Source organism: Aethalodelphis obliquidens, unplaced genomic scaffold (assembly GCF_003676395.1).
Source record: "Aethalodelphis obliquidens isolate GAN/ISIS:26980383/991018 unplaced genomic scaffold, ASM367639v1 scaffold53, whole genome shotgun sequence".
NCBI lineage: Eukaryota > Metazoa > Chordata > Mammalia > Artiodactyla > Delphinidae > Aethalodelphis > Aethalodelphis obliquidens.
The window spans coordinates 137,515-148,789 of NW_020837997.1; the positions used below are offsets into that span (position 1 = coordinate 137,515).

At 40.4% G+C, this 11,275-nt stretch overlaps 1 protein-coding gene and 1 pseudogene across 3 annotated transcripts in view; one reads left to right on the forward strand and one right to left on the reverse strand.

The window, feature by feature from the left end:
• Window positions 1-11,275, forward strand: part of ZNF496 (zinc finger protein 496) — a 41,832-nt gene that overhangs the window by 11,511 nt on the left and 19,046 nt on the right. The gene's annotated exons all lie outside the window — the stretch shown is intronic.
• On the reverse strand, window positions 2,997-4,185 carry LOC113608735 (uncharacterized protein C6orf203 pseudogene; annotated as a pseudogene).

Consider the following 11,275-nt stretch of genomic DNA (forward strand, 5'->3'; position numbering starts at 1 on the left):
TTTTTTTTAGTTTTTAAAAAAAATTCATTTGTGGTAGAATGTGCATAACATAAAATTTAGTATCTTAACCATTTCTAATGTACAGTAGTGTTTTTAAGTGTTCAGTAATGTTAAACATATTCACATTGTTGTGTAGCCAATCTCCAGTATTTTTTCATTTTGCCAATTTGAAATTCCTCACAAATTAAGTAATTAATTCCCTCCATTCCCTCATACCCCCAGCCCCTTGAAACCACCATTCTACTTTTTCTATGATTTGACTACGCTAGATAGCTCATAAAAGTGGAATCCCACGGTATTTGTCTTTTTCTGACTGACTTATTTCATTTAGCGTAATGTCCTCAAGGTTCATCCATGACGTAACATGTGTCAGAATCTCCTTCCTTTTTAAGGCCGAATAATATTCCATGGTATGTATGTAATGCATTTGGTTTATCTGTTCATTCATTGATGGACACACCTTTTATTATAAATAATGCTGCTATGATCATGGGTGCACATAAAGTTTATATATTTTTAAATTTTTTACACAATTGTAGATTCACATGTAGTTGTAAGAAATAACAAGAGATCCCTTGTACTTTTACACTAAATGGTAACATCTTGTAAAAATATAATACAGTATCACAACTAGCATATTGACATTGATACATATAGGATACAGATCATTGGCTTCACTGGAGGATCCTCCATGTTGCCTTTTATAGCCAAACCCACTTCTCTTTTACCCCGTGCTCTCATCCTTCTCTGACAACCACTAATCTGTTTTACATCTCTGTAATGTTGTCATTTCAAAAAAATTATATAAATGGATTTATCAGCATAATTCTGTGGAGCTTCAGCCAGGGTTTTACATGTATCAGTAGTCCATTCCTTTTTTAGTGCTGAGTAGAATTCCTTGGTTTGGATATACCACAGTTTGTTTAACCCGTTACCTGTTGAAGGACATCTAGGCTGTTTCTGGTTTGGGGCCATTTTGCATAAAGCTGCTGTAAACATTTGTGTACAGCTTTTGTGTGAACATCGGTCTTCATTCCTTTGGGGTAAATGCACAGGCATTCGGTTGTTGGGTTGGATGGCAAGTGCCTATTTAGTTTTTCAGGGAACTACTACATCCTTTTCCAGAGTGACTGTACCATTTTGCATTCCTATGAACAATGTATGACTGATCTACATTTTTCACATCCTCCCACCATTTGTTGTCACTTTTTTTATTTTAGCCATTCTGATAAGTGATATCTCATTATGGTTTAAATCTGCATTTCCCTAGTGACTAATAATGTTGTACATCTTTTCAGGTGCTCAGCTGCCATGTGAATATCCTCTTATGTGAAATATTTCTTCATGACTTTTGCCTGTGATCTAATTGGACCATTTACTTTTTCACTGTTGTTTCAAGAGCTCAGTATATATTCTAGATACTTGTCCTTTGTTGGATATGTATTTTGCAAATGTATCCTCTCACTCTGGAACTTGTCTTTCCATCCCTTTAACAGAGTTTTTAGTAGAGCAAAAGTGTTAAATTTGGATTAAGTCCAGATTGTGAGTTTTTCCTTTTAAGGATCACGCTTTTGGTGTAAAGTCTAAGAACTCTTTTGCTTAGTCTTAGATCCCAAAGATTTTCTCCTGTTTTTTCCTAAAAGTTATATAGTTACGTACGCATTTTACATTTAAGTCCATGATACATTTAATCCATGATCTGTGATCCATTTACATTTAAGTCCATGATCTCTAAGTTTTGTATAAGGTGTAAGACTTAGGTCAAGATTCATGTTTTTTGCCAGTGGACGTCCAGTTGCTCCAGCACCATTTGTTGAAAACGTTCTTTCCCCCACTGAATTGCTTCTGCTCCTTTATCAAAAATCCATTGAGCATATTTGTGTGGGTCTTTTCCCAGGTTCTCTGTTCTGTTCCGTTGATCTATTTGTCTCTCTCTAATAGTACATAATTTTGATTACTGTACCTTATACTAAGTCTTAAAATTAGGTAGATTGATTCCTCTTTTTTTATTTTTTTTTCTCAAAATTATTTTAGCTATTTTAGTCCCTTTGCCTTTCTCTGTGAATTTTAGAATAATCTTGTCCATATCTATAAAGGGTATAACTGAGATTTTGATAGGAATTTTGTTAAACCTGTATATCAATTTGGGGAGCATTGACATTTTTATCATCTGAATCTTTCAATCTGTGAATGCAGAATCCTTCTCCATTTACTTATTTTTTTGATTTCTTTCATCACTGTTATGTAGTTCTTAGCATATAAATTTTGTATGTGTTTTGTTAGATTTATATGTAGGTACTTCATTTTTTGAGGAATTATTTTTAATTTTGATGATAACACATCCATTTATAGTATAAGAAACACAATTGATTTTTGAGTGTTTATTTTCTATTCTGTGACCTTGCAGGATTCATACATCAGTTTAAGGAGGGTTTGGGGTTTTTATTTTATTTTAAACAGTTCCTGGAGTTTCTCTGTAGACAATCGTGTCATCTGCAAAGAAAGGCAGTTTTCTTTCTTTCTTTCCAGTTTTTATGCATTTATTTCCTTTTCTTGCCTCATTCCACTGGCTAGAACTCCCAGCACAATGTTGAATAGCAGCAGCGGGGACAGCCTTGCCTTGTTCCTGATATTAGGGGAAATGCATTCAGTCTGTCACCATTAAGTATAATGTTAGCTGTAAATTTTAAATAAATTATCAAGTTGAGTAAGTTTCTTAATTCCTATTTTTCTGGAGTTTTTATTATGTGTGATTGTTGAATTTGTCAAAACCATTTCTACTTCAGTTGATATGATCACGTGAATTTTCTTTAGGCTGTTAATATTATGGATTGTATTGACTGACTTCCAAATATTGAACCAGCCTTGCTTCCCTGGAATAAACGCCTTCTTGTCATGGTATAAAATTCTGTTTATATATTGCTGAATTTTATTAGCTATTATTTTGTTAAGGATTATTTTTTTTTTTTTTGTCAAATGGCTAAAAAGCAATCCATTTATTTGAGTGTACTTTTTTTAGGCAATTTTAACTTTTTCCACTGCCTTAACACCACTATTTCTCACTGCTGGTCTTCTCTTCAAACACTTTTTTCAAGAGAATCCTCATCACTGTCTGTTTCTGCTTCTCTATCCTCTCCAATTAGAAGATCCAATGTATCTCCCACTTTCACCGTTCTGCTTTTCTTCCATAATTTTTTCCCGTTCAGCCTGAGTTCACCTTTGTAGAATGCATCTTCCACTTTGTTTCTCCTGGTATCTAGGCCCGTCTTCAGGATAACATCATATCGGAAAGCCTGCACTACTTTTTCCAGGTCCTTATGGTCTCTGACTGCGCTGGGGTCGTCCTCTGGCTCCTCTTCCTGCTCACTCATCTCATGAGTCCCCTTCATCTTCCACTTTTTGCAGAGTCTTTTTAGTGGATTTTTTAGAGTTTACATTACTTTGGAGTCTTATGGAAAATGGGAAAGTATATTCTTTTTGTTTGTTTGTTTTTGCGGTATGCGGGCCTCTCACTGTCGTGGCCTCTCCTGTTGCGGAGCACAGGCTCCGGACGCGCAGGCTCAGCGGCCATGGCTCACGGGCCCAGCCGCTCTGCGGCATGTGGGATCTTCCTGGACCGGGGCATGAACCCGTGTCCCCTGCATCGGCAGGCAGACTCTCAACCACTGCGCCACCAGGGAAGCCCATAAAATATATTCTTGAGATATAAAAAGCCCTGAGAGTCTCAGTGAGAAAATGTTATGGAAAAATGTTTTATAATTTGAAGCATTTAACTTGGTACTAGACAAATATAAGTATCGATTCCAGGAAGCACAGTGTTTATGTGAAGGTGTCCCTCGTAGCGCTCTGCAGAGCCCAATCCAGGCATCTGGCTTTCTTAAAACGCTTCTGGGCAATCTGAGGCTAGTCATAGCCTTGGCTCGTACGACCTTCCCGGGTCCTCAAGGTCAAGGGAAACTGGACACCAGCGTCTTCGAGCTTGCGGTATGCGTCTGCAGCCAGCAGGAACGGCAGGGCCCAGGGGAAGACGGCCTCGGCCCGCCGGGTTCGCAAGGCCCCTAAGAGCCCCCGGATCCAGGGGGCATCCCAAGCTGGCCCGGCTGGGGCAGGACGCCAGAGACTCACGCGGAGACCTGGCAGGAGCCCGGGCAGGGGACTGGAGCTCGCCCTGCCCGTATATCCCATGTGCTTGCTGTGAAGCAATACCTGTCAGTGGTTTTTGTTTGTTTGTTTTCTTTACTGTCTTTGCCTAGTTTTGTTCAGGGTAATACTAGCTTCAGAAGATGAATTGGGAAGTGTCCCCTCTTCTTGTATTCTAAAAGAGATTGTATAGAACTAGTGTTATTCTTTGAACATTTGGTAGGATACTCTAGCGAAACTATAAGAACCTGAAGGTTTGGGGGTGGGGTGGGTTGTGTGTGGTATTTTAATTATATATTAAACTTCCTTAGTGTTTATAGGGCTGTTCATACTATCTGTTTCATAGTGGATGAGTTGTGGTAGTATGTAGTTTTCAAAGAATTGTTTCATTTCATCTAAGTTGTTAAATTTTTGTGTGTGGAGTGATTTGTAGTTTAACTTTATCATCCTTTCTGTTAATCAGCAGGGTCTGTGATATCCCTGTTTCATTCCTGATATTGAAAATTTGTGCCTTTATTTTTCTTTGTCAATCGTTTCAGAGGTTTTCAATTTTATTGATATTTTCAAAGAACTAGCTCTTTATTTCATTGATTTTTCTCTATTATTTTTCTGTTTTCAATTTCATTGATTTCTGCTCTCATATTATTTTCTTCATTTAGCATGTTTGGGTTTGTTTTACTATTCCCTTTCTGGGTTCTTGAGGTGGGAGCTTAGATAATTGATTTGAGACTCAAATGTAAGCATTTCTGATGTAATTTAGTGCTATAAATTTCCCTGCTTTAGCTACTGTACTGCTTTAACAAGGTCCCACAGATTATAATACAATGTATTTTTGTTTTCAGTCACTTCAATGTATTTTTAAATTTCCCTTGAGACTTCTTCTTTATCCCACTTGAGAAGTGTGGTGTTAAATTTCCATGGGTTTGGAGATTTCCTGTTACCTTTCTACTATTGATTAATAGCTAGTTCCATTCCATTGTTTTCAGAGAACACACGGTATTATTTCAACTCCTGCAAATTTGTTGGGAGTTTCTCCTCTCCTTCCAGGATTTCCATGACCCGGTGTATGGTCTGTCTTGGTATATATTCTGTGGCCATTTGAATAACAAAACATTTTGCTGTTGTCTAGTGAAGTGTTCTATAAATGCTGATTGGCTCCTGTTTGTTGATGGTGCTATTGAGTCCTTCTGTATCCTTGCTTATTTTCTAATTGATTGTTGTGTTAGTTTTTGAGAGAGGGATGTCAAAGTCTCCAACTACAGTAGCTGATTGTCAACTGTCGTAGTTGATTTGTCTATTTCTCTTTTCCGTTCTGTCAGTTTTTGCTTCACATATTTTGCAGCTCTTTTGTTTGAGACATACACATTTAGGATTGCTATGCCTTCTTGTTGGATTGACCCTTTTATTATTATATGTAATGTCCCCCCCTCTCTGATAATTTTCTTTATTCTGACGTACCTTATCTGGTATAAATATAGCTACTCTTTCTTTTGATTAATAATTGCATATTAAATATTTTCCACCCTTTCACTTCCAACCTGTCGGTATCATTAGGTTTGAAGTGAGTTTCTTTTAGATAGCATATAGTTGGGTCATGTTTTTTAATCCATTCTGCAAATCACTGTGTTTTAACTGATGTACATAGACCATTTGTATTTCATGTAATTATTGGCATGTTAGGGCTTAAGTCTGTTCTGTTTTTTTTTCTATTTGTTCTGTTTTTTGTTTCTTCATTTTCTTTTTCTTGACTTCCTGTGGGTTACTTGAACATTCCGAAGAATTCCATTTCTGTTTGCCTAGTGCATTGTCAAGTGTATATCTTTATATTGTTAAAAAAAAATATTCAGTGACGCTTGTTACAGATGGTAAGGCAGACTGTATTCAGGACCATGTTGACAGGTATAGGGACCACTAGAATGGAATTTTACAGTGGAGGAGAGAGGTGGGGCTTAATTCCAAATACAGCATGGGCAAATGGGAACTTATAGCCAAGGAGCAGGGTGGGGTCAGCGGATGGAAAATTACTAAGAGAAAGCATCAGGGATAGAAGGGATTCTGGCTAGACCAACCTAACAGGATTCTTGCTGCAGACAGGCCAGCGTGACCAGACATCACCTAGGATGTGGAAGCCAATCAGATGTGGAAGACAGGACGTTCTGGTTAAACTGACTTATGCTGAAATTGAGTTTTACAAGGAAGTGCACAGATGGGCCCAGGGGAAGGTTCAGGAGCCTGACCAAGTTTGGTCAAGCAAAGAACCTTTGTCAATAGAGCTTTTTAGTGATTGTGTTGCAGGAAAAACGGGGCACGAGAGGATGGTCATGTCCCAGGTCTTGGGGGAGTTCCTGGGACAGCCACTAAGTGAGGGTCCTTGGCTTCGCACAGGAAAGAATTCAAGAGCGAGCCATAGTAGTGTGAAAGCGGTTTATTTAGAGAGATACACACTCCGCAGACAGTGTAAGCCTTCTCAGAAGGCAAGAGGCGGCACTGAAATATGGGGTGGTTAGTTTTTATGGGCTGGGTAATTTCACAGGCTAAGGAGTGGGAGGATTATTCCAGTTATTTTGGGGAAGGGAGAGAGATTTCCAGGAATTGCGCCACCGCCCCGTATTTTGGCCTTTTATGGTTGGCCTCAGAACTGTTATGTGCCTGTGGGTGTGTCATTTAGCATATGCTGATGTATTACAAGGGGCATATAATGAGGCTTAAGGTACACTGGAAGTCAGATCTTCCACCATCTTGGGCCTAGTAGGTTCTAACCGGTTTTTGTGGTATCCTGTTCTTCTTAATGGTTGTGTCATTTTTTTAATGGTTGTGCCCTTCCCACTTCCTTCCTGTCTCAGTTGCTCTAGGTATTAAATATACATAACTTTACATCCCCTCCCCCTCCTCCTTTTATAATACAATTGATTTAAATAGTTTCTCTACATACATTTAGAACCACGTCAGACATTTACAACCGTGTCAGACAATGTTATAATTGGTGCTTCAACTATCAAATATTTATTTAGAAAACTTAAAAAGGAGGAGGGCAGCCTATCGCCTTCGCTCATATTTTGACTTAACTTTTTCCTCTCTTCCTTTCTTATGTTCCATAGTTCCTTCTCTTATTGTTTCCTTTCTGTTTAGAGAATTTTCTTTAGCCATTCTTTTAGGATAAGTCCGCTGTTGCAAATGTACCTTTTTTTTTTTTTGGCAGCGTTGGGTCTTCATTGCTGTGCATGGGTTTTCTCTAGTTGCCTCGAGCGGGGGCTACTCTTCGTTGTGGTGCGCGGGCTTCTCATCGCGGTGGCTTCTCTTGTTGCGGAGCACGGCTCTAGGCATTCGGGCTTCAGTAGTTGTGGCGCACGGGCTTAGTTGCTCCGCGGCAGGTGGGATCTTCCCGGACCAGGGATCGAACCCGTGTCCCCTGCATTGGCAGGTGGATTCTTAACCACTGTGCCATCAGGAAAGTCCACAAATGTACCTTTTTTTGAAATGTCTTGGACTTCTGAGGGGGGTTGGGAGTTCCAGCTCCCCATGTGGTCTCCATTGATACAGTCTGTGTTGGGGTGGTGTGGGGGAAGGACTGTTACTAGTCAGCAGGGATGGAAGTCCCAGCTCTCTGCTTGGCCTTGGCCTTCTCTGAGACCACCAGTGGGGGTGCTGGGGCACTTCATTGCAGCCCGGTGAGGGTGGGAGTCTAGGCTCCCACCCATTCTATGCTAGCATGAGCGAGGTTGGGGGCCATGTTTTTTTGTGGTGCTTGGCTGGACTAGAGCGGTTATTGTGTGTCTAGTTACTTTCCTGGCCCTGTGGCTGAGAGAACAGGCTTTTGTTAGGGTTGTATTTTTATCTGTGCCTGTTGGTATTTTGGGGTCACCTGCTCCTTCAGCTTCAAGTTTTTATATATGAGACAGAAAGAAAAATCCAGGGTACTCAGCACTCTGTTGTTCCTCGCTGTATTGTCTGAGGTCCCTAGCTGGTGTGCCTTCCTCTTTCCACCTTTCAGAGAGTTTGCTGTGTTTTTTTAATATATAATTTCCTGGGGTTTTAATTATACTCAGTGGGGGGAATTAAAGGAATGTATGTCTGCTCCATCTTCGAGAAGGCAGCAGAAGTCTCCTCTGAAACTTTAATTTTAAATGGACATATTTATTTCCCCCACCCATTCTTGTTATAAAAATTGGCGAGATTTAGAAAGTGAAAGGATATTACATGTTTCCAGTTATCTGAGAAGATCTCTGAGTGTCTTGATGAACTTCCTTCTTTTCTCTGCTGTTTTGTTTGTGCCTTTCTAGGATCATATGCTGTATTGAGTCCTGTGTGTATGCTTTGTCTCCAGTGTGTATGTAGGCATTTCTCCATATGATATAAAAGCTCCCTGGGTATCCTGCTAAGTGGCTGTGTCAGATTGTCAGTGATTGGAGCATCATTGATCCATTTCCCGGGACCTGGGACTTGGGTTTGCTTACGTGATGCTGTGAACATCCGTGCCCACCGTGTTTTGTTCCTATCGCAGTTTGGGGTAGATTCACAGACACCTATCCAAGGCTTACGGGGAAAAACAGCCATATCTGTTTTGAAAAATACGTACCTGCCAGTTTTTTCTTCAGAATCTTCAGAACCAGACACCTCTGCAGTGCTGTCTTAGAGCACTGACTTCTTTCATATTTCACCAATAGTGGCAGTTACCATCTTTTTCTCATTAAGAGACTAGTCAGGGAGGAAAAAAACTTTTTCTTCTACTCTCTAAGGTTCAGTGGCTGGGAAACTGCAAGTCGAGCTGATAAAAGACAGATTAACAGGTGAAAAATATTTATTTTATATGGCTATGGGGTGCCTCACAGAAATGAAAGGAAAACTAGAAGGCAGTCAGACCCAGAGAATTATACCATTTTAACTACAGGCAATACATTTATGGAGAAATGACAAGACAAAGAGGATTTTGAGCTTCAAGGGCTGGTAAATTGTGGGAAGGTAGCTATATGTGGAAACGAATGGAAGATAAAGGTTATTTAGTTAAATTTGTTATGCTGTCTCTGGGCTGATAAAGAGTCTAGAGCTCTGTCTGGTTATTAAGAGTCACATTGCCCACCCTGGTAGGAGGGGAGGAGTCCTTCACAAAGGAAAATTTACGCCCTGCCTTTAGGCAAGTAGGGGGAGGGTACTTCTTCTGCAGTCTTTCTGTTTCTCCATTGCCTACAGCTCAAAACAGCCCTTAGGCCAAAGTGGCATATTTTGGAGTGGTGTATTCTTAACCCCTTCAAGACCAACATCAAGTTCTTTGCTGCAAGCCCTTGTGAGGAGAGCCTGTGGCTTCCTGAGGCTTGTCTTCCACTCTGTGGAACTTGTCTTGGACAGGCTTCCCCCACACTGGCCTCTGACTAGCAGTAAAGCCACTTAAGGGCTGATAACTGTAGGCTGTCAGGCTCCACCCCAGACCTGCAGGGGCATAATGTGCATTTTTACCAGGATGCTTGAGTGATTGATATGTACATTCAAATTTGAGAAGCCCAGTTCCAAACGGATTCATCTTTAGAAAGTTTTAAAATATTATATTTATTTTTATTTTTAACTTTTGCTTTCGCATTAATATCAAGCTTGGGGGAGACTGCCAGAATAGAAATACTGCAAATACTCTTCACTTTAATTCCCGCATTCTCTGTCACTATCTCTCTCCCTCTCCCTCCTCCCTCTCTCTCTCTCTTACTCTGTCTCTGTCTCAGCCCCAACGCCCCCCCCCCCATTTTTTTTCCTGAATCTTTAGGGAGTTATATGCAGACATTCTTCCCCTTTTATCTCTTTGTTCATGCCAAGGGAGCATATTTCCTAAAAGCAAGGGTATTTGCTTACATAACCATAATACAGTTACTACATTCTGGAAATTCAACATTAAAATAATAGTCACAGAGCATCATGCTTCCCAATTATTAGTTGTCCTATGTGCAACATTTTCTCCTTAGAATTTCAGTGTTTGTCGCGGCATCAGTAGTTCTGAAGAGTGAAGATTAGTTGTAATGGCAGACTCTGCTCAGATAGGTTCTAACACGATGAGATTCAGGTTACACGTTTTGGTGAGAGTGCCAGGCTGGGTTGTCTTTCCCCATGTGTCACATCGAGGGCCCTGAAGTGGTGTTCCCCATATGGATCATGTAAGCTCTGATCTCTGGGGTAAGGGTCTCAGGTGGTTTTTTTGTGTGTGTGTGGTTTTTTTTTTAATAAAATTATTTATTTATTTATTTTTGGCCACATTGGGTCTTCGTTGCTGCACGAGGGCATTCTCTAGTTGCAGCGAGCGGGGGCTACTCTTCATTGCGGTGTGCGGGCTTCTCATTGCCGTGGCTTCTCTTGTTGAGGAGCATGGGCTCTAGGCACACGGGCTTCAGTAGTTGTGGCATACAGGCTTAGTTGCTCCGCGGCACGTGGGATCTTCCCGGACCAGGGCTCGAATCCGTGTCCCCTGCATTGGTAGGCGGATTCTTAACCACTGCACCACCAGGGAAGTCCCTCTTGGGTGGTATTTTAATACGACATATATACATATATAAGTTATGTATAATTGTTCCATATTTGTTTATTTTTTATATTAACATTTTTTTAAATCTTCACCATAATGATGACCGAAAATGGTCTCTATATTTTTACTTCTTTTAATCTGTTTTTTGAGCTATAATTTGCATATACCTATTTTAAGTGCAAAGTTTAGAGAGTTTTGACAAGTGTCTACACATGTAACCATCACCCAGTCAAGATACAAAACATCTCCATCACCCCAGAAGTTCCCTTGTGCCCTTTTGCAATAAAGCTTTGCTCTCCTGCCCATGTCAGCACTGATCTCCTTTTTGTCACAATAGATTTGTTTTTCCTGTTTTAAAATTTTACATAAGTGGGATCATATAGTATGTGGTCCTTGGTGTCAGGCTTCTCTTACTCAGCCCAGTATCAGTAGTTTGTCCCTTTTTATTGTTGAGTAGTATTCCATTGTATAACTACGTCACAGTTGGTTTATCCAGGGCAGTTCCCTGGTAGTCCAGTGGTTAGGACTCCATGCTCTCACTGCCGAGGGCAGGGAACTAAAATCCCGTAAGTCACGCAGGGCGGCCAAAACACACACACACACACACACACACACACACACACACACACACACACA